Below are 24,439 nucleotides of genomic sequence, written 5' to 3'. Positions count from 1 at the left end.
GTATGAGGTCCATGGAGAATGGGTTAACTACAGTCAATCCTTGAAGGGAAAAGAACTTTGAGGATTCCTGTCTACACAGGTATTTTCTTATTAAAGCAATATCAAAATGTTCAAGACTGGATGTTTTCTCCTGTGTTTATAATTACTGACATTGTGTTAGTTCAAACTTTCATCATTTCTCACCTGGATTACTCTGATAGCTTCCTAATTAGTTTCTCTTTCATGTCTTTGTGATTGCCAAGGGATATTCCTGAAAAGGGAGCCCATGTGACAGACAGCCCCTTGGCTTCTATCCTTTAGAGGCTGCCATTGTTTTCAGGATCAGTCCAACTTTAGATGAGCAGCAGCACTAGTGTAGACTAGGTTCAGTACCTTCTTCACTATTATTTCTAAATTCTTCCCCTCTGTGACCTTTGCTCTAACTTTATAGAAATGCCTAGAGTTTCCTGAGTAAACTCTTCTCTCCTCCCCATCCCAGGTCTGTGTCTGTACTATTCCCCCTGTTAAGAAAGCTCTTCCTTTTCTTTCCTCCCTGACTTAACTCCTCCTGATCCTTCAAGAGTCACTCTCTCTGAGAAGGTGGACCAGGTCTCAGAAGCCCTTCCTGAGTTCCTCTTTAAAGGAACCAGGACTATTGATTGATTATTACAGGTCTGTCTTTCCCATGAGACCTGAGGGCATGTATATGTGGACAGCAGGCTCTAGAGCTAGGCAGCCTGTGTTAGAAGGTTAGCTTTTCCATTGGCTAGACATGTCCTCAGGTAAGTTACTTAACCACTCTGTGTTGCAGTTTCCTCATCTGTGAAACAGGGATAATAATGGTACCTATTTCTTAGGGATATTACGAGGATTACACATAATACAATTCTGGAAACAGTGCCTGACAAATAATACATGCTATCTAAGTATTAGCTATTACTATTAGTGGTAGTAGTGGTAGTCATAGATGTAGACTAATTTAGAACAGTGCCTCTCATGTAGTAACTATTAAATTAATTGTTAGTGATAATGATGATTAGCTTCACAAGGCAAAGTTGGCTTGGGAGCCTTGCAGTGAAGGGTAAGGACTCAGAATGTAGAGGTTTGTGGTATCATTGAGACATGTCACTAGAAGGACATTGAATGATGACTCCTACACTGAAGGAAGCAATTGTTCCCTGCATTCCTGGCTCAGATGCCTAGAATCTCAGCTCAGGATAGTTACGTCAGCTTTGCTGTTGCCCTGGAGATAGTTTTTGGCAAGCAGCATAGTTCAAGATCTGTAAAAGATGGCAGCAACAAATGTGGTTCACGGCTGACTGGTTGACCTTGGCAGTGACTGAGAAAGTCAATATTTAAAGAGCAATTTTTTTTCCCTCTGGTAAGAAGTGATAGTGCTGTTGGAAGGTGAGGGAAGGGGGGCAAGATACTGCATGAAACCTTCATTTTGTGATATGGAAGATGTTCTCAGTGTAAAACCACTCAGTCCCAGGACTGCCTGTTTCCCATGTTGTTCTGGAGTTCACTAAACAGTTCTGGAACCTGGGACGTCTAAGTACATGACTTTCAAAATAGGAAAGGCTTACGTGGAGTTCCTCTGCCTCTTTACAGGTAAAGTTGTTCTTGCTTTTGTTTTCTTGCAACAGCTTTCATTATCTCTTGTTATCATGTTTCATTATCACTTTTGTGTATGTGTGTGTGTGTGTGTGTGTGTGTATGTGCACATTCCTTAGAAGGAAAGGTGGGCCTAAGCAGGAAAGCACATTACTTAATTTCATTAAAAATTAAAGACTTTAGTTCAATTTTTTACCAGTTGATCCTGAGATAGAGCAATGCTGAGCCAGCAATGGCCACATGTATTTTGTTAGCAAAGGCATTTCTTTGCATTTGGTTTGCTGATCAATTACCTAAAGAGGTGTATTTAAAAGAGGAAGCAGAAAGCCAAGTGTAGGAAATGCAAAAGCCAGTTGCCTGCCACTCAGTAGAATCCAACCAGTCATGAAAAGCAGTACTACTTACTGTACTTAGTCCTTCAAACCAGATTGGTGGTCACATACTGAATGTACTTGTGGGGTTTGCCATTTTTGGTCACCAAGGCTATTGGAGGACACCCACTCGTTTGCAAATTAAGCCTCTGAGTAACCTGAAGAATTCTTCCCAAGAGTTATTAAAAAGGGATTTTCAGCTTTTACTATTATGGAATGGAAATTCTCCTATTGGCCATATTGTATAGAGGGCATGAATAAAATAATATGAGTGACCACCCCAGTGTTGTTGCCATTTATGTTTTACATAAAACTAAAGCACATCCCATTGTGTGCTGACTCCTCTGCTTTGAGTTGTCATTCAGCTCTTAATAACAGTACTTTATATTGTTGGACACTTACTATGTGTCAGGCACTGTTATGAATTTTACAAACATTACCTCACTGAATCTTTTTAACAGACTTAAGTGGCAGTTACTGTTATCATCTCCATTTTACTGAAAAGAACTCTAAGACCCACAAGGTCAGTCAGACAGTGAGTGGCAGAGCTGATTTTATCTTATTTATTTATTTATTTATTTATTTATTTATTTATTTATTTATAGCGAGAGCACAAGCAGGGTGATCAGTAGGCAGAGGGAAAGGAAGAAGCAGACTCCCCACTAAGCAGAGAGCCCTATGTGGAGCTTCATTCCAGGAGCCTGGGGTTATGACCTGAGCTCAACGCAGACACTTAAGTGACTGGGCCATCCAGGTGCCCCAGCAGAGCTGATTTTAAACCCAGGTCCATCTGAGTTCCAAGTGACTGTTTTTAGTTTGAATACAGAACACATGTATCAGGAGCCCTGTGCAAGTCCCAAGATGTACTACCATTCCCATGGAATTCCATAGTTAATCTGAGGATACATGTTATTGACCAGTTGCCCTCTTGCAGATGAGCTTTTTACCCTGAAAGCCTGGAAAGTGTTTATGTTGGGATCTGCTTTGCCTTGACCCCATATCTCTTTTCTCCCCATACTTGGGAGTCTTTTGTCATTCCCTGCTCCTGCTGGGGGACAGTTCTGGACAGAGGAGGTGAGCATGGACTCTAGTGCATCTCAGCATCAGCCAGCACTATGTTAGTCTGCCCCACCCTGGTGCTTGGACCAATATTATTGCCAGGGCCTTACCTTGTCCCTGGATTTGGGTAAATGGGTGCCTGCTCTATAATGGTGCCCTTGTACTGGATATATTGATGTGCTCTGCTTGCCTATCAGGGCATACTCCTTCCTCCTTTCTATTGCTAAGGTTACCTGGACTCTTCTCTGTTTCCTATTATTATCCTTTCATTGTAGTGTCTGCCTTTCTGATGGCACCATTCCCACAGTGAATGGTGCCTACCATTTACTATCTACCACCTGACCATGGGCACAGTCAGCTTTCAGCTTCAGCTCTTTTATTGTCTACTTTCTATTGGTAAGTTACCATTCTGTGTCCAGCTGCACTCACTATTAAACAGTGAGAGTTATGGATACCACATAAGTGATAGTAATGATTGACCACCATGCTATTTCTGTCCCCAACCACAGTGTTTGACATTTGGTGGGAATTATTATTAAATAGTTACTGAGCGTTTGAAATATATAGTGTTATATTGTTTGCTTGACACTTGCTAGTTTTGTATAATTTATCTCATTTTGTCTTGTCTTTTTATATTGAAGTATATTTTGTAGTTTATATACATTAAAATGCATAAATCTAAAGTGTACAATTTGATGGATTCTGACATCTATGTGACCAACACTCGAATTAAGAAATATACAGAACTTTTATCACCCCAGAAAGTTCTCTTGTGTCCTTCCCACTCAATCCATGAACTCTTCCCAAAAGGAACCACAGTTCTGATTTCTTTAGATGTGGCTTGGTTTTGCCTGTTTTTGAACTTCACATATGACCAAATGTGTGTGTTCTTGGTTGATGAAGGATGGAGTGCAACTGTTACTCAATGAAGTCTTCCTAGAGGGAGGAAAAAGGGACTATAATTATTCAAGAAGATTTAGGGCTAATTTCTGGAGAGAGGCAGCTTAGGTTAAAATCTCAGCCGCTGACTAGCTGTGTGATTTAGGGAAGTTACATGATCTCTCTAAGCCTCAATTTTCTAATCTAAAAACTAGAGATTCTGGGAGTGACTTCATAGGGTTAGTGAAGGGATCAGGGACTATAAAGTGTATGTGAAGTACTTAGCTTGTGCCTGGCATGTAGTAGAATAGTACAACAGCTCTTCCTCCTCTTTCTGATTAAATGAGATGATTTGTTGTATATCAGGCATAGCACTAGGAGCTCTCTATGATCACACTTAGAACTTTTTTTTTGTTTTTTTGTTTTTTTGGTTTTTTTTTTGTTTTACCAACACTGAGCAGCCTGTGCTATCATACCCTTTTTTACTATTGATAAAACTGAGGACTAGAAAAAAAAAAAAAAGAAAGAAAAACCTGAGGACTAGAGAGGTAAGTGACATTGCCCAATGTCACAAGGTAATAAATGGCAAACTTCAGAATTCAAGTGAGATCTGTGAAATTCCTTTAAAAAAAAAGATTTTATTTATTTATTCATGAGAGACACAAAGAGAAAGAGAGGCAGAGACACAGGCAGAGGGAGAAGCAGGCTCCATGCAAGGAGCCCTACATGGGACCCGATCCCGGGTCTCCAGGATCAGGGCCTGGGCTGAAGGCGGCACTAAACCACTGAGCCACCCGGGCTGCCCAAGATCTGTGAAATTCTAAGCTCAGTTTTTCCCTGATTTGACATTTGATTTTGCAAAAAGCCTCTTAAGCTGAGCTTCCAAGGGGTGGTGAGGCATGATATGAGAGGAAGGAATAACAGTAACAATAGAAATTGCTAGTAATTGGGCTTGCTGGGTGGTAAGTACTGTGCCAGACCCTTTCCATACAGCCTCATTGATCCTGACCAGAAACCTCCAAGGTGAGCACTCATAAATCCCCTTTTGTAGAATAGGATATTGGGACTCACACTGGGTAAGTGAGTCTCCCAGTGTTAGCCAGCTGATAGGGGGCAGTTTCAGGAATTTCATATGTGAGGAAATGGGACCTGTTCTTATGTAGGACACTAGAGGTGAAAAACTTGGCTAAGGGCCCATTCTAGTATCCAGAGAAGTGATTGGTATGCATAATTGTGAAGATACACACGATGAAATGAGACAACTGGCCACCAGTTCCAAAGGTCCCCCCTCCTTTTTTTAAAAAACAGCTTTGCTGTGATAGTCAGCAGGTTCTGCTGACTTAACTGCCAGTTCTGCTACTTACTGTGTCTGTACAGCCTTGTACAAATTATATTACTTCTCAAAGTTTCATCACTGGTAAAAACATGACAAAATATGCCTATTCCACAGAATTGTTATGTAATTAAATTAACCATTATATGTAATATGTATGTCATCCTGCAGAACACCTCGCAGGCCCTCCATAGGTGATGGCTATGATTATGACATCACCCTCATCTTGGAAAGCACAGAGGAGAAAGAGGAGTCAGGATGAATTACAGCTTATCAATAGAGAGCTATACCTACTACTGGAAATGGGGGAATGTTGGAGAGGAGAATGTTTGAAGGGGGTTCATATTGGGCAAGGGTGGGAAGAAGATCATGAGTTTCATTTTGGATATAGAAGAGTGTTAGAACTACTAGTTGGAAGTAGAGATTGGAGAAACTTATTTGCATACATGTAGCAATCAAATTCATATGAGTGGATGGGTTATTTGCAGGAATAAGTTAAAAGTGAGATGGAATGCACAGGACTGAGTAGCATCTGGTCAGTAGTAAGTAGTAGCTTATGTTGGAGAGAGAGAGAGAGAGAGAAAGAGAGAGAGAGAGAGAGAGTGTGTGTACGCGTGCACGTGCATAAGGGCAAAGTAGGGGGTTATGTTTCTTATAATAACTGCTGTGTAACAAGCACTGGAACTTCAGATCAAGGACATCTTCCCCTTTCTAATAGCTTTAAATAATTGCTACAGAACAGGCGAACAAAGTAAGATAAATTTTGCATTTAGCATATGTGGAAATATTATGAATAGTTGCAGACTCAATTCACTTTGATGCCCTTTGACAATCTGATAATTTTTGCAAAGATGTACTTAAAATGCTGTTTCATGCAAAGTTCAGATATTTTTCCCTTGTTTAAAAAATACACGACATCATTAATTTGCAGGCCTGTATATTAATTTTGCTGAGAGCACCGTTTATTTCTCTTTCCTTCCACTTTGTTTAAAGTCAGTTGTTGACAACTCTCAAGCGTGTCAAACTCTCATCGCCAATAATTGCTTAAGAACCCCTAACTTCTACAAATGTTGGTTCCAGCTCCAAACCCCATGCTAGCCCTGGAAGAAAAAAAAAAGAGAGGGGGGAAGAAAGAACTTCTTCTGATGAATTTTTGATTTTCCTTCTTAACAAAGAAATGTCTGAGATTCAAAGCAATAGCTTAAAGTGATATTATAAAATAGAATATGGAGTGCACTGTTCTGAATGACTCTTTGCTTTTAATGTGGGGCTGAAAAATTGTCAGTGCCTTTTTTGATTAGATGGGATTTTTTTTTTTGTTCTTGATCTAAGAATTGAGGAGAAAAACATGCTACTTGCATTTGAATATGGCATGAGCAGAGCTGTAATGTATTGGAGATAAAGTAATAGCAGCAATGCCTTAAGGCAGCACCTGTATCTCCGGGTCAGTGCCATCTCTCTTTAGATCGCCGCTGCGCCACTCTTTTTTGCGGCTGCTTTATTAGGCCTAATTAGGCGGGCTGTCACTTTTATTGGTGATGGGAAAGGAAGATAAGTAGATCACTTGTGTCATCTATCTCTATCCGGACGTGTCTAAAAAGTCTAAAGTGATTGCTGTAGGCCACAAATATATACCACAAGAGGGAGAGGGAGCAGGGGAAAAAAAAAAAAAAAACCAACCCAGAACTGTAATAAAAAAGAAAAGAAAAGAAAAGAAAAAAAACCTCTAGAAATGCCTTACCTTTGGCACTGCTGTGTATAATTTCAAACCCACAGAGAAGAGCTTGTGAAACATCCTGGAAGCCCTTTTGTTCTGAGGGAGAAGGTTGTCTAATGGATTTTCTGATAGCTGACTGGAATAAGGGTAGGGGAAAATGCTTCCTACTTAGGAGTCTAGCAAATGGGTTCTCAAGAAAAAAGTTGGTTGTAACAAGAATCACACATATGGTATTGCTGAGCAGTAGAGTCACAGTTAAGAATTCTGGAGCTGTTATATGTGTGTGTGTGTGTGTGTGTGTGCGCGCGCGCGCACGTGTGTGTGTGTATATGTGTGGTGATTGTGATAGTGGCAGGGAAGGGGTTTCTGAAAGTTATAATAATTGAATTCTATATGGGAACAAATAGTGCCTCTTGTTTGCCTGTAAAAATAGTGCCAATAAAGATAAATAGCCCAGAGAAAATTGGTAATGTTCTCTTCAGTTATGGTCAACTGCCTGAGGCTTTCAAAAAAATGGCTTCATTTCTTCTCAAAAAGACTCCTTAGCTACCTGGGCATTTATGATAAGGACTGGAAAACCCAGTTTTTTCCAAATATTAGCTTTATGCTGTCTCACTCACCTCGTTGTGGGGTGAGCTCTAGTTACTGGATCTTGATTATGGTCTGGTAGTTATGGCTTTGAATGGAATCCCTTTGTCCAATCACATCTCCTTAGTAAGGTGATAAATTATACATAGAAGCCATATTTTACACTTTACTTCTATCTCCATGCCTAGAACTGTGCTAAGTATGTACCAAGAGCTTGAAAAATAGTGATTTCATTGGCTTAATTCCTGTGACTGACTGAGTTTTTCAGTGTCAAATGAGAACTTTGTTCTTTTATATGGAAAATGACGACCCTCATAAAATAATTTTAATAATAATTATGAAGTATCTCTTAATGATACACAATACCAAGATGTTTGGGCCAACTCAATCTGAATTTTTGTTCATCCCTTTTATGCTTGTTATATACATTATCAAAAATACAGATTGATGGGTGGAGTTTATTCTTGAAAAGTCTGTAGTTTACACCTGCTATTCTGGGAAGACAAAGTTATTATAATTGGGAAACTGCATTGGAAAGGCAAGGTCATGTCAACTGATGCTAGTCGGTGTATTGGTAGACCTGATCATTTTTTTATATCTCTTTAATGAATCTATATAAAATAACTGCTATTTGTAGCACCTGCTATGTATCAGGCACTTTGCTAAAAGTGCTTTATATACATTACTTCTTTTTAGTTTGATCAAGCCCTCTAAAGTTGCCATTACCCATTTTATAGATGAGAAATCTGAGGTTATGAGCAATTGAGTAACTTTCCCAAGTCCACATAGTGAGTAAATGAAAGAGCTAGAATTCAAATTCATGTCTGTTTGATTGCACAGTCTGCACTCCTAACTGCTGTTAGGCTCAGTCTCCTGCTTCCGCATGTTGTTCATGAGAATATTTTGCTTTATTGAGAAAAAAAAATTACCAACTCATGGACTCCTGGAATTTTAGGTTAGAAGCAACTTTTATCACTAATTTTGTTGAATTGATTGAGTAGTCTTAGAGTATGATAGTTGGACTTAGGAACAATTTTTATTTTGATCTTTGACTTTAAACATTAAGCACCACTTGTAAATGATTTGGATTCATTTTGTCTGAAATAAATGGTGCAGCCATCAGATTATGGAAACATTTGTCATTTGAAGCTAGAAAACGACTTCTAAGCAGTGATAGGACTTTAAGGGCACCAAAAGCCTATTTGACCAAAATATTGCGTCCTTTTATCCTATCAGTTTATTGTATAAACAAGAATTTTAAAGCGCTAATAGAATGATCGTTATATGTCATGCAGGTCCATGTGTTATTTAATCCTTTCAACACTTCTGAGATTAGGGTATTAATACTCTTTTTTTAAACAGATAAAGAATGGAAGTCCTCAAATCCAGTGTCTTTTTCCATTTTTTGTTGCTTTCTAGGAAAAGGTCTTCTGATGGGCATAAAGAAAATGTTGCATTGCCTAAAATTTCAGGGGAGGTATGGAGTGGGGGTACACTTTTGGCAATTGAAATGTTGGAACAGGACTTTGGTTGTCTGGAAAAAGGAAGCCTCCTATTTGACAGTGTTGAGATAAGGATAGGACTGGAAGGACTTTAGGCATGTTTGGTTCACCTCACACTTTTGTGGGTATCAGTTTTTGTCAGTTGGTACAATATATGATCTGTACCCAGAAAGGTCAATTTTTTAGGAGCTATTTGCTAGATCCAAGACAATCTGACTTCTCATTCTATCTATTTCTAACGAGTCAGCATAGTCTAATGCAAGGGTGGCAAATACCTGACAAACTGCCACTCTCCTTTCCTGGTGTCATGGCAGACATTGCCAATTTGTCACAGTGTCTTGCTTTCCAAGGCCAGACCAGAATCTCAGCATAGTGCTTCACATAGTTATTACCAGTTGGCATACAACTTGAGACCTATTTCTCAACCAGGAGTTGATGGGGCTAATGCTAATCCTTCCCTCTTACAGCTGTCTGCAGAAACTGAGGCAAGCATTAGTCTCTCTGAGCCTCAACCACCATAAAGAAGAGGTATTACCTGACCCAACAACTCCTAATTCATGGAAGTATCAAATGAGGTTTATAATAAAAATAAGAAATCTCATTTTCAATGTAAGGTGATACTATTTTTATTGAAATTGACTATTTTGACAAAGCCATAGTCCATTAGTCCAGTCACCCAGGAAAGTATTGTGTTGATTTTACTCTTTGCTTCATTCTCTTACAGCCAACTAGTCTCCAAATCCTGTTGCTTTTGCCTTAAGTCATTCTTGAATCCTTCCCCTTTCTTCCCAGGCACACTGGTATGGAGTCTGTGCCCTCATTATGGGCCTTTAGGGTAAGTGGCCTTTCTGCCACTAGTTTCCTCAGCTTCTAGTCTATTCTTTACTATTCTGTGGCCAAAGTGACCTCTTCAGAAAAGCCCTGTTCCTCTCTATATACTTACCATAATAAAACCTAAACTAACCTTGTCTTGCCATGTGGCCCTTCACTTCCCCAGTTTTTTCATCTCCTTTGTATACCTTGCTCTGCTCCTCATTCTCTCAATCCCCAGACTCTTTTATGACACTGTATTGTTCCTCAGATTGTGCCATCTGCAAGTGCCATTCACTGTCCTTGTCCACATGGCAAACTGAGACTTCACCTCTTCTGGCTCAATTTACTATTTTTTGGCTGGGCCTCCAGAAGAATTGTAGTGAAGAGAAACATTTCTGTAGATAGCTTAGGAATGGCTACCCTTCTCTGCAGCTAGGAAGCGAGCTATGGGACAAAAGGGCTCCCAAGATGGAGGCAGGTGGCAGCCTTCAGTTCTAAATACTCACAGACTAATAGTGTGGCTTCCCCAGGTCAATATGTTCAAATCTCTGAAGAGTACTTAGGGCCTGAGAGAAAGAAGGAAGGGAGAGAACTAGTTGTGTAGATTTAAAATTTTGGCAAAATCCTTGCTTGCTCTGTTCAATGAGAAATGTCACTTCTTGTGCACACCTCAGACTCTGGGAGCATGACGGGACTTCTGCTCTTTGTGGTTGCCCAAACACCCCAGCAAGTGCCTGAGCATTACTCCCTACCCCCTCCTCCTTTTCTTCCACTTTGTGACTTCCTCATTTCCTGTAGTTAGTAGTAATTATAATGACATTTTTATTTTTTTAATTTTTTAAAAGATATTTATTCATGAGAGACACATAGAGGCAGAGACATAGGCAGAGAGAGAAGCAGGCTCCACGCTGAGAGCCCAATGTGGGACTCGATCCTGGGACTCCAGGATCATGTCCTGGGCCAAAGGCAGGTGCTCAGCAACTGAGCCACCCAGGCATCCCTATAATGACATTTTTAAATTTACAAAAAAATTTCACATATATAACAACCTTATGAGGTGCATAGCTGTTATATCTCAGTTTTAGGGATGAATAAATTGAGGTCCAGAGAAGTTCAGTTATTTAAAGTCACATAGTTGGTAGGTTTTGGAATTGGGATTTAAACTAGGTCTTCAGGGATCCCTGGGTGGTGCAGTGGTTTGGCGCCTGCCTTTGGCCCGGTGCGTGATCCTGGAGACCCGGGATCGAATCCCACGTTAGGCTCCTGCATGGAGCCTGCTTCTCCCTCTACCTGTGTCTCTGCCTCTCTGTCTCTCTGTGTGTGACTATCGTGAATAAATAAATAAAATCTTTAAAAAAAAATAAACTAGGTCTTCAGGGCAGCCCGGGTGGCTCAGCGGTTTAGTGCCACCTTCAGCCCAGGTTGTGGTCCTGGAGACCCGGGATTGAGTCCCATGTCAGGCACCCTTCATGGAGCTTGTTTCTCCCTCTGCCTGTGTCTCTACCTCTCTCTCTCTCTCTCTCCCCCCCCCCCTCTATGTGTGTCTCTCATGAATAAATAAATGAAATTTTTAAAAATATATAAATAAATAAACTAGGTCTTCAGCTCTAAATCTCAGAGTTGTGTTGTTTATTTTTATTAAGTATTGTAACATTGATATTTAATTTGGAATGGTGTTTCAATTTGTTGCATTTTTCTTGGTATTAAAAAATACTTGTTTTATAAACTCTTCAAGCATCTTGCTTTGATTGCTCTAGGTAAAAAGCCATTTTTTTATATGCCTGCATGATATCCTGTATCATAACTTGCCATTGTACTTCTTATCTTATAAATCTCTCATTGTGTTGGTCTCCCAAGGTCTGTGATCAACTGCCAAGCAGAGTTTATCACATACCATGTCTGGTTTATCACATATCATCAGGCCCAAGCATATAGGCCTGGTGCAGAATAACCATGTGATCAAATTTTGTTAAATGAATGATTAATGATAAAAATGAACATGTATTGAATGCTTAGTATTACTAGTCACTTTCCTTTTCTTTCTATACATTAACTCCTTAAATTTCAGTTAATTACAACAAAAGTTCTATGAGACATGTACTGTTATGATTCTCATTTTACAGCTTAGAAAACAGTCTTAGGGAGGTCAAGTAACTTGCTAAGGGTCATCCAGCAACTAGTAGATGGTAGAGCCAAGATGTGAGGCCAGGGCATTCTGTACACTGTCCCTGAGACTGTACTGCCAATCTAGTGAGTGAGTAACATCTGCATCAAGGGGTGTGATGAGAAAGAGGTGCTTTGACATTGTATCTGAGTCCCAACTCTGCCCTTAACCAGCTGGGAAGCTTTGAGTAAGGCTCTTAATGACTCTGTGTGTCTCAATTTCCTCATCTGTAGACCAGGTGATAACATATACTTCACAGGCTGATTGTGAGGCTCAAACTCCATGATTGCTAGGATGTTTTATAATTCTAAACAATTCTCTAGATATGCTGTCAATGATACTATTGCTGTAGTTGTCACAAGGCTGACAGCACAGTCCCTTCTGGGGAGCCACAGGTCTCCTGTGTGTTTTGCTCAAGGCTGGCCCTCCAGGAGGCTCCCCAGCACTGCATTGCGTCCAGCAGGGAGCCAGTGCCCCTGGACTCATCAATTAGCTGTGGAGGGGTGTTTCTAATTATTCTTTAGCCCCAGGGTGAGCCAACACATTTCATCTTTATCTTCTCAAAAGAAAAAAATTCTCTTTTGACCTTTGGGTGAAGTAATCAGAATTCTTGACATTTTTTGTCTTTTACAAGAAAAGTAGCTTACCATACCCTTTCCTCCAGTTCCTCAACTCCATTTTATTTATGTCTTTTTCTTTTGTCGCTCATTGACAACATAGAACAGAGATGAGAAGCTCATATAACAACTTGAGAATCAGTTCTTTTGTGAACTGCCTCTTCAATTTCATTCTAGATAGTAGGATTTTTCTGGCTTCTTGCCTAGTGTAAAGGTTAAGCTTGTGTGCTATGGGGTCAGATTTGCCTGAGTTCAAATCCCAGCTTTAAAGTTTCTTTATTGTGTAGAACTCAGTAAGCTACTTAGCTCCACTAAGCCTCAGTTTCCACATCCATGAAAAGGGGTTAGTAGCAACAATGGCCGTATCATGGGTTTTTTGTGGAACCTAAATGAGCTAATGCTTATAAAATGTTCACAACCATGTCTGGTGAATCATAAATACTCAGAAAAGTTCTTTAAAAGATGTCTCATTGTTTTAAAGTCTACCACATGGATAAACCTAAGCTGCTGATCACAATATTGAATACTTTGAAATAATTTCAAAGGAGCAGGGGCAATAAAGATTCATTAGGCAACTTTTTAGATGAGGCCTAAACCTCTGGCTGAACAAAGAGAAATTGACTACTGTTTACTTTTATATATAAAATCCTAAAAATTTGGATATTTCAAAACAGTTGTATAAGCTAATAAAAATGTTCACTTTGTTTCAGCATTACCTAGTATGTAGAATCAACATTGTGCTTTGGTTTAGGTGAGGATACCACTTTAGTCACCCAAGGTTCTTAAGCTCAGGGTTAAAATGCCCTGATGTGTAGTGATCAGTTGTGAGGTATGACCCAAAGAATTGATCATTATTGATACTGTACTTAAAGTTGTGAATATTTTTTTAAATTTCTTACTTTCACAAATTAGAATAGATTCAAGGCTACATCAGTAATAATACTGTATTTTGAACTTTCTTGTATTCTGGGACATACCTTGAGTGGATGAGGCTGACTGAGTTATAGCTAGTTTCCTGAGACCTGTAAGTATTGTTAGCATATGTGGAGCCTGGGAATTCTTGTGGTGCTTTACTTCTCCATGAATTTTTTTGGGATATTTGAATCTGTATATATGTTCAAGTTCTCTATGTTAATTATCACTTGCTGTGTGTTTCCCAGTACAGAAAACTTGAGAATTGGTGGGTCAGTACAGTCTACCACATAGTTTTGCAGTTGTTTTTAAATTTTATTTCTTACAGCCTTGTGGTACTGCCTAAGGAGACTTGGGGGTAAGAACAAGGTGAATAAATGGAGTTCTAGGTTCTTCATCTTTTACTTCAACCAGAACAGTGCTGATTTCATTTGTGTTATATTTTGGGATTTTACGTGAGGTTTTGGGAAAAATATACTACATTTTTTCTTGAAAATGCTACTAATAGCACCCATGATAAATAGTCTTTTAGTCTCTATTTGAGCCTCTACCTTATACGTTATCCTGTTCATTGCATTACTGTACACCTCTGCTGAGAAATTCTCATGAGGCCCTGAATCTGCTTCATTTTAGCAGTTAGCCCTGGTCCTAGTTTTGTCTTCTGACAAAACACAGAACAGGTTTGCTCCTTTTACTGCTAAGCAACACATGACTATAAACACTTTTAGAATTAATGCTTCTGAATTAATGCATTTTTAGTTTTCTAGGGGCATGGATTAGAGTCATTATTTAGAGGATGGTCATAAGAGTCAGTTATTTGCCAGGAAGTCACCTATCATCCATATCTTTATCTTCCACCTCTTTATCATTTCCCCTTCATCATTATGTATGCAACAACTCTCTTGAAATGAAGAAAAAAATTCTCATTTCCTCATGGAAAGTGGTCCTGAAAAATACAGTAATTCCTATTGCTGTTGGTGAAGAAGAAAAGCAGTCAGGTTTTATGAAGTGATGGCAGGGATGTAGTAGGCCACTCAAGAATTTTAAAACACTATATGCTTAATATGACTGTTGGAATATTTGTGTTAACCTGAAATTATAGTTACAGTCAAACATCTTGTCTTAATGGTCAATAAGAGAGCAAGGAGAACTCATTAGCTTTTCTGTTATTCAGAAAATGACCTAATTGTATTAATGATTTTCTGAATTCCCATATAATCATATTAACATTAGTTTTACTCCTTGAATTAAAAAAGCCACTTCTAAAATGTTCAAATATTATTGTTCTAAATTAAGGCTTCTTCATCTAATTAGTGAGCATTATTGTTGCAATATATTTATACTCACGCAGCACACCAGAGGCAGCACAAACCACTCTTGTGTACAAGCACGCACGAAAAGAATGAAAAAGAGATTTGCAGAACAGTTCCGTTCTTTGACATTAAAAAAAAAAAAATCTCATAGCTGATTTCCTAATTTTCACTTGCTTGGTAGTTCTTGGTCCTAAAACACTTCAAAAAGTAGGGTTGTTGAAGGGCTCCCCCCTCCTCCTTTAAAAGCCCTGTCACAAAACAGGATTGTGTTGTAGCCCCTGTTTGAATATTGAGCAGGCTAACTTTGCTTTTGCTCCTGCCAGATCTCTTCAGGCAGGGAGAACAGGCCACCTCCCGGCAGAAGACAGCATTCACTGCCCACTGCAGGTGATATAACCTATTTGTGAAGCACATTTTAAAGAGAGATTCTGTATTTTAATGGTCAGTTAGTAGCTGGCTACCAACTGTCTGTGCTCTCCGCCTGGGGACAGGAATGCCAGGCTTATTAAATATTGAGAAGTTGTTCATTACTATGGGGATCTGTGACAACAGCCTATCTGCATATTGAGAAAACAGCAAATTTACATTCTTCAGAATAGCTGCTCCAGTTCTGGGGAAGGACTAATGTTTGTCTGGCTAAAGATGCATAAAAATGCAAACTCTATTTTGGAGATTTGCTTTGTTGCTTTTTTTTTCCTTGAAAGTGAAAATTTCAAAAACCAAACTTGCTTATGGAGAGAGAATTAAAAACAAACAAACAAACCTTTTGAAAAATGTAGTTATCTAATACAGGCTTTTTTTTTTTTTTTAGAAAATGCCAGATGTTTGAAATACTAACTTACATGTTGGGACATTATAATAAAATGTATTTAATTAAATTTGGATTCTAAGGAACTAAGAAATTTGGTAGAATATAGGTAAGTTGTAGAGGATAATTAGATATTAACTCTTTCCTTCAAGTGTTAATTTGAAAACTGTAATCACCAAGGGCTCAGTCAATGCCAGCTGCAAAATTAGCAACCCAGGAACATACAACCCATCTTGTCTTCAAAGAGAGACTGTATAAAATGAATGTAGTTGCTAATTACTGATTAAATATCAAAATCTCATGAAGACTATTACATAGGGTTAGGCCAGTGGTCCAGCCAGCCCATTATTAGTTTTTGATGATAATATGACTATGATTACCCAAAAAGTCCCTGAAAATGTCTGGGATGTAACCCAGATATGTACAACTTTACTTCATGAATAACTATGGCTCTATCACTAATGTGTTTCTGTAAACCCTTGCCAATTCTACTTATAGTTTAAAATAGTGATTCAGTGGTTCGTATGAGAGAGGACTAGTGCCATCTTCTGTTGATTCTCCTCCATCTGCATTGTGACCAGGCACATCTATTGGACTGTTTAGCACAGTGTGTACATACGTTTATAAATGAGAACAGTGAAGTTGTTGATCACAGGTGTTAATCCCTGGTGCACTGTGAACCACGTCCTTGTGTTTCCTCTTTCCTTCCCACTCCTTCTGATTCTTCTCTTCCTTTCACAATTGCATATTTGAGAATCTTTCTCTTTTAGATACATTGAATCAGAGACATGGCCTCCACAACATCATTCTTAGAGATGTCCACTAATCATCCCTAACTTCTATTTGTTAGAACAGTCATTGTGAGCAAAATTCTTTCTGGAATTTGCATTTCATGTTTTTCAGTGGATGTATGGTATGTTTCACATAGTTTTCCATCTAGGACATTTGTCTTATTCTGTAGCTAATAACTCTCAGTTTATTACCCCATTTTGCTGCTTTTGAAGAATATATTAAGAGCTTGATTTGACCATCTCAGTTTAAATCTTTTCTCCACAACTTAATAGTTTTGGAAACAGGCAAGCAAATCTCTTTTCTGTGTCTCAGTTTTTCAGGTGTGCATTGAAAACAATAATATCAGTCTTACTGGATTGCTATGAGGATTAAATAAATAACATCAAGTGCTTAATGTCAATGCCTAACACATAATAAATGCTTAATATATGTTAGCAATTATTGTTATCATTACGAATTCAACAACACCATACAATGCTAATTGAACATCTTTTCTGTATAGGCACTGAGAATAAAAAAATAGTAAAACATAGGCATTATTTTGGAATAAGCATAGAATCTAATGACAGAAATAGACAAGGAAGCAATTGCGATACAATGTGATAAAGTATTTTTTATAACGGCATATTTATAGATTCTTATTTGGCTCTTAAAATAATTCTATGAAATATTAACCCCATTTTCAGATGAGGAATCTGGAGCCCAGGGAAGTAGAATGAAGAACCTACAGTCTTGGGCAGGGACACATTTCTCCCTTAAGCCTCTTGGTTCCAATCTCACCTCTGGCTTTGTGCAGCAGACTGACCTGCTTCATGGCCCTACATTCTGGTATTATTGCTGGTAATTTTGCATGAACACTTCTGCCTCTATTTGACATTGTAACTCTCCATGCATTATAGTCTCTGTTGATTCTGTTTTTTTTTTTAAGATTTTATTTATTTATTCATGAGAGACACGAGAGAGAGAGAGAGAGAGAGAGAGAGAGAGAGAGAGGCAGAGACACAGGCAGAGTGAGAAGCAGGCTCCATGCAAGGGAGACTCGATCCCAGGTTTCCAGGATCATGCCCTGGGTGGAAGGCAGCGCTAAACCGCTGAGCCACCTGGGCTGCCCCTGTTGATTCTATTTGGGACCATGGTACTATGGAAAGAGCACTGAGCAAAGGGTCAGGGTTACTGTAGGCATATTTCAGGTCTTTTATATTGCATAAGTACTTAATTGGTGGCCTCACCTCCTTGGGCCCCAGTTCCTCCAGCTGTTTAATGAAGGTTCTGATGAACACAGTGGTTTTAGAAGGTAGTTCTGGGGTCGTGCCTTGGTTGCCAGCTTGGAGAGTGAGATCTACCCATTTGTTAAAGGGTTCTACTTTTACCTATGTCAGTACAGTGGTATTTCATGAAAGATTGTGTTTATTAAGTTTGGAAAAAAAGGATTCTGTTTTTTAGGCTGAAATTTCTGGATTTTAGCTGTTGAAACATAGAAGGAGGAAAAGTTATTTAATATATCCTTACCCTCCCAGTCCCTTCCAAGAAAAGCAAACTACAAATGATTTTTTAATAGCTAAATGGGTAGTAATTAAGTTTCTTAAGATTGTATCTCTTATTAAGAAAATTAATAACTTTAATATCAATGTGTGGTATGTAGTAAAATGATTTGAGGGTTGAAAGACATGGGTTTAAGTTCTAGCTCTTGCATGTATGTATTCTGCATGACCTTCCCTAAGTCACTTTACCGCTCTCAACTTTGATTTCCCTTGCTCAGCCTTGCTCTTCCAACAACACAGGATTCTTAAGACAAAAATAACTGGAATGAAGATGCTTATAAATCACAGAAGTTATGAAAATGTTAATTCTTTTATGATTGTTTTTAACATACCGATAAAGTTCCAGTTAATATTTGTGAGGTTTTCAAATCTTCACCTTCTGAGAGTTTCAGACATTTTTCTCCAACATGTTCCCATAGCAGGGATGTCTCTGGAATTTATTCTGGCAGACAGGTCTTTAGTTAACAAAGAAAAGAGGGGTGTGTTTGTGTGTGTGTGTGTGTGTGTGTGTGTGTGTGTGTGTGTGTTCGTTCTTATTGTCATTGCTGTCCAGGCTGACAAATGGGTTTAGGTCCGGACTCCCCCATCCCCCTGCATTATTAATGAAAAATTGCATATCACCTGAGGCTAACCTAGCTCCTTTCACAAGTCTTTGGCGACTAACAATCTTGCTGCCATCTGAAGAGAAGTCTGCCAAGCAAAGAATCTCCTCCCTGCTCTTTCCCTTAAGAAACACTTTAGTATGTCTAGCACTGGACTGCTTCAAATTAGGTTTGAATAAAACACTGTAATAAATAAGTAAATGTCTCCCCTACACAGATTGCCACTTGTTTAGGAATAAAGTATCGATTTTTGAATGTTGCTGAGATTTAGACATGGGTTAATTAAACATTTACATATATGTGCTGAACAATATATTGCATGGTACAATAATGTGCACTTTAATCAGAAACTGTGGGTGTTTGTGTTTGCTTTTTCCATGTTAATTGGCACCATGCTGGCTCAAGCTTAGGTATTTGGCTAGATGGAAGAAAATAGACATGGTGTTTTAAATATTTTAATTAGGACCAGCAGTTCTCAGCTCCCTCATTTCTCATTGGATTGTTTTTCATGCATGAATAAATTAGCTAGCATGGAAGTACTCTGTAGAAAGTGGTTGCCCTCTGGCCATAAAAAGAGTCCTGTTCATTAATACTTTAATGAAATTAGCTGTGAGCAAAATATTATTCCTTTTAACTGTGTTCTAATTTCTTAATTTTAATTAGGCACATAATTGTAGGGTGCTGAAATTATCTTCATGTTCAGCAAGTAAAGTTCCATCATCAGGAGCCTGTGGCTGAAACACCACACACTCCCAACATGTTCCAGCAGGAAATTTTCTGTCCAACTTTTTCTCCATTTGCTTTACCAGAGATCCCCCTCACCCCTCTATTTGTGGCCATAGTGTGATATTTTAGAGTTCCTGCTCCTGACTCATGCCATTGGTAATGAAACTGTTGGACTGTGGATCATTTTAGAAGTGAGGCAGTGTGGAAGTCTACAAAGAATCTGGTCTGGTGGTTTTTTCCCCTTTCAGTTTTTGTTTCCTCAGGCTCTCACCTTAGTAACTGTCCCCTTGGTTTATGTTAGAGTTCTCTCTATTATTTATTACTTTATTGGCTTGTTCATTTTGGATCTATAAGCTCTGTGAGAGAAGGAATTTTTTTTCTCTTTCAAACCTCCATTTGTGGCATATAGTTCCTACATTGTACAAATATAGTTGTTGAATGTTTAATGGAACTGTGGATTCCACAAAGCTGAAATTTTCTGATACGGTTGTGGCATTTTACAATGATTTATTTATTTATTTATTTATTTATTTATTTATTCATTCATTCATTCATTTATTTATTTTTTAAACTTTTATTTATTTATGATAGGCACACAGTGAGAGAGAGAGAGAGGCAGAGACACAGGCAGAGGGAGAAGCAGGCTCCATGCACCGGGAGCCTGACTTGGGATTCGATCCCGGGTCTCCAGGACCGCGCCCTGGGCCAAAGGCAGGCGCCAAACCGCTGCACCACCCAGGGATCCCCTACAATGCTTTAGATAAATAAGATGGTCCACACATAAATACCAAAATGAAACTTCCGAATTTGATAGAACGATCCTCTGAATTTGCTGAGTTTTGACTTTAGAAGGAACAATGTGGAATCTGGATTAAAGTTTAAGGGAGAAACTGAAAATCTATACACATTACTTTGTATTATTCCCTAAAGTTCAAACTGATTTATCATGACATATATTCAGATGCAACAATTACTGAAAAAATGAAAATTCATTCACTAATTGTATCATACTTGCCTACAACCCATATCACACTTAACATAACCTCATACAGCTACACTGGTGGTTTTTGAGTGAGGCAACTGACTCATTTATTTAAATATTTTAAATGTATTAAATAAATGCAGGTAAATATTTTATAGGTCCATCAAGAAGTTTCATATTTATCTGGTATGTAAAATAGGTGTAATAGTAATACCTCCCTCATAGGCTTATTGGGATTTTTAAGTGAAATAAATACATACCAGACACACAGAAGAGTACCTGATATATAGTAAGCACTCTAAATATCAGATAATATCATTGACATTCTAAACACTTGGATATAGATTGTCATCTTGCAAACTAATATTTGACTATTTTGCAATGTGTAAATCCCTCTGACTTGTGTTCAAATTTAACTGCATCTATTTAATAAAAATAAAGATAAAATACCCAATTTTACAGAATGAGGCAAATTTTATCCCACTTATTTTCTTAAAATATAATACCATTATTGAGACCATGTTTCAGATTTAGCTTGGTACTTACACCAGAATTCAGAGATTCCAGTTACTGAGTTTGTTAATGCTACAAACACAGAGGAAGCACCATGCCCATCACCCCCAATACCTTCCCATTCCTAAAGCAAACAAGATTCCAATACTCTTCCCATTCCTAAAGCAAACAAGATTCCAAAGTTGATTTGTATTCTTCCCATGTGTGTTTTCAGTTTTTACTATATATAAATCATAAATAAATAATATGGAGGGATCAGGAGCAGATCGTAGTTTCACATACAAGAAACTTGTTAAGATTTTAGTAATCTTTTAAAATGATCATTCACGCATAATGAAAAAAGAAATTGTAACAAATTATAAATTTTTAAAACTCACAAGTATCATAAAAATCTAGAAAAATAATAACTTTGTTAATTATTGACACACTTTAGTTATACTTTTTCTCTAATTTTTTTGGATACATACCTTTTTTTCATACCTTTTATTTCATATGAAATGATTTAATAATACTGTCTCTATAGTTTTCTAAATTAGCTTTTTCTAAATAGATTTCTCCCCTAAGCTTTTAGAGAAATAGCATTACCTAAATAATAGTCTGAATACAAAGACAATTTTTTCCTTTAGCATGGTTGATGAATTTTTTAAAAATTCTTGGTAGTCAAGATTCATAAAGCTTGAAACTTTGCAGACAGAAATATTCATTTTTTTGTACTACTACTTCTATGGATTTTTTTCATTTTACACACAAGAATTATGATAAACTCTCTTTGTAAGATTTCCCCCAAAGAAAAACAGTTTATAATTGCATATGCTGCATTATGAGTCTATTCCTGATAAGAAAGAAATTTGTTTTTATGAGGTATCAATGAAAACCAAATTTCTCATTTACAGTTTTTCATATCTGACTGAAGAATTTTCCACTGACCAGCTTCTGCTTCCATATATTTCAAGCTTTGTTTTTTTTAATCTCACCATACTTCTAGTGCCTAGTGGTATATGACACATTTATGTTTTGATCTGATCTTGCGCAGGGTACCTTAGAGTCATGATGCCATACCTAAGGGTCCATATGGTAGGCAGCAAGAGAATTCCTAGGACCAGTTCCTGCACTGGGTGTAGTATAGTTCATGAACACATTTCACAAAGTCTAACCAAAATGTATCCCCCCCAGAAATTCTCCTGGACTGATCCCAAAATGCCCATGGTCTCTGCAATGCCATTTGACATAAAGGGAAGGGAAGTAGATGGTGAAGTTGGCAAGGGAAGAGACAACTGTCTTAACCAATTGTGGTTAAAATATTACTTATACAAATTTTATAAAATATATGATCATATGGACATATTGCCAGAGCCTCTAACAGGGCTCTGAAAGGGGCCCAGAAAAGTAAGGGACCCAGACTAAGTAAGGGGCCCTGAAGTTTAAGTTTCATTAGCACTGGAGTAATTCGACCTCCAATGGGATAGTTATATATGCTGACAGATTTTAGATCAACGTTATGATGCTGTTTATCTTTTTTCATCACTCAACTTTAAGGTTTTTAGTTTTATCCTTATCTGTACATATAAATCCAGTTTATTTATTTTAACTCTCTGCAATATTCCATTTAATAGAAATAGCACATTTTATTTTCATTTTTTATTTTCATTTTCCTTCTAGTGACATTCAGCTTGTTTCCAACATAAATATATTCATAAAATCTTCTGTTTTACAAATCTTTTTTGTCTTTTAATAGTTTTATCATTTTACTCATAAAATTATTACACATAGTTGTAGCTTTTTTTTTTTACTTTTGTATTTCCCATCTTTGTTTTTTAATGTGCACTTTAGTCTGGCATGTGTGTGTGTGTGTGTGTGTGCCAGTTTTCCAGTTCCTAGTTCTCTCCTTTAGCTATGTCTAATCTGCCATTAAACTTATTCATCGAATTTTAAATTTTATTTACTATGTTTTGATTTTGTAATTTCTATTTGATTATTTTAAAATAATGCTTTACAGTTCTCTGCTGAAATTCTCTGTCATACCATCTACTTTCTTAAACATGTTAATCCTTTTAAGGTTTTTTTCTGACAATACCAATGCCTGAATGTCTAGTGAATCTGAAACTGTTCTTTTCTCTTAATTGTCAAGGTATAAGTGTTTGTTATGGTTGCATTAAATATCAGACAATAAGTATAAACATTTTAGAGCTAATGGGGTGCCTGGGTGGCTCAGCCAGTTAAATTGTCCGACTTTTGATTTTAGGTCAGGTCATGATATCAGGGTTGTGAGATGGAGGCCCACATCAGGCTTCATGCTGGGTGGGGAGCCTTCTTGGGATTCTCTCTCCTCTCTTTCTGCCCTTCTTCCTCTCTCTCTCCTCCTTTCTTAAAAAGAAGAAGAAATTTTAGAGCTAATTTGAAACTCTGGATAATTTTATAGTTCTTGAAAGATGATTTATTTTTATACTAGAAGCCATTAAGATAGAGGCTATATTATCTAATGCTGAGCAACAAATTATCTCAGAACTCAGTAACTTCAGATATCAAACATTTATTATCATAGTATTTCTGTGTATCCAGAACCCAGATGTGGCTTTGTTGGGTGCCTCTGTCTCTAAGTCTCTCACGAGTTAGGAATTCAGCTGTTGACAGTCTCTGGTTTCATCTTAAAAGCCTCCCCTAGGGGTTGAACATGCTTCCAAGCTCACATGACTGTTGGCAGGCCTCGGGTCTCTACCTACTATTTGCTGGAGTTATTAATTCTTTGCCATGTAGACCTCCTTTTTAGGCCAGTTCACAACATGGTGTCTGGCTAGTCTCAGAACACGTGAGAGAATTACAGAGGAAGGGCAAGACAGAAGGACAGTCTCTTTGTAAACTAATCTTCGAAGTGATGCCCATCACATTTGCCAGTTCTTTTTGTTAGAATGCACTAGGTCCAGCCCATACTCAAGGAATTATCCAAGGGCATGAGTACTAGGAGATGGGTATCACTGGGGGCCTTCTTAGAGGCTACCTACTCCAGAGACAGATCACTTTGATCCAGTATGGGATTATGTTGATTAAAAATTGAACTTCCGTTACTGTGAAGGCTTATCTACTTCCAGTTCACCCTTATAACTAGAGTGTGTATACTCTTTAGAAGTCCTAGTTGAAAGCCTGGGATATATCTATAGTATGTTCACTCTTCCCTGATGGACTCTAAATTCCAGTTCTTCCCCCTATAGTTCTGTGAAACTACTGAAGGTTCTGCTCATGTTTAAGCTCCTCAGCCATCACTTAGAATCCACACATGCCTAAAGGGCAAAAATGTAAGAATCAACTTTCTGAGCCTTTGTGTCTCTAGGATCTTATTTCCCTAAGTCTTGATGCATTTTAGTGTTCTTCTGCCTTCAAATAGGTTTTTTTTTTCTGTATTATCCATCTTTTCTAGGTGTTTTCAATGAGAGGTTTGTTCTGATCCAAGCTTGTCCATTATAGCCAGAAGAGGAAGAACTACATCTGGTTGGCACTAGCCTGAGTCCAGTTTTTACTCCTGGTTCATTTAGTTGTGATCATGAGTGTCACGTTTCATAGCATAAGCTTAACTTTGGGGCTGTGATCTCTATAGGAAAGGAGAGTATAAGCTAAGTAGA

At 38.0% G+C, this 24,439-nt stretch overlaps 1 long non-coding RNA gene across 21 annotated transcripts in view; it reads left to right on the top strand.

Moving 5' to 3' along the window:
* Positions 1 to 1,076: 1,076 nt before the first annotated feature.
* LOC140623015 (uncharacterized) overlaps positions 1,077 to 24,439 on the top strand; it is a 402,108-nt gene continuing 378,745 nt past the window's right edge. For 19 of the 21 annotated variants that reach the window (XR_012022691.1, XR_012022698.1, XR_012022690.1 and 16 more), the window contains exons 1-2: positions 15,138 to 15,248; positions 17,148 to 17,301. This is a non-coding gene — a long non-coding RNA (uncharacterized lncRNA). Of the gene's footprint in view, positions 1,591 to 3,298; positions 3,420 to 15,137; positions 15,249 to 17,147; positions 17,302 to 24,439 lie in introns of those variants that run through there. The other 2 variants (XR_012022702.1, XR_012022703.1) reach the window with 2 other exon arrangements.

Source organism: Canis lupus, chromosome 32, assembly GCF_048164855.1.
Source record: "Canis lupus baileyi chromosome 32, mCanLup2.hap1, whole genome shotgun sequence".
Classification (NCBI taxonomy): Eukaryota; Metazoa; Chordata; class Mammalia; order Carnivora; family Canidae; genus Canis; species Canis lupus.
Note: the sequence above shows the minus strand (reverse complement) of the source record. Positions and strands in the feature narration are given on the sequence as shown.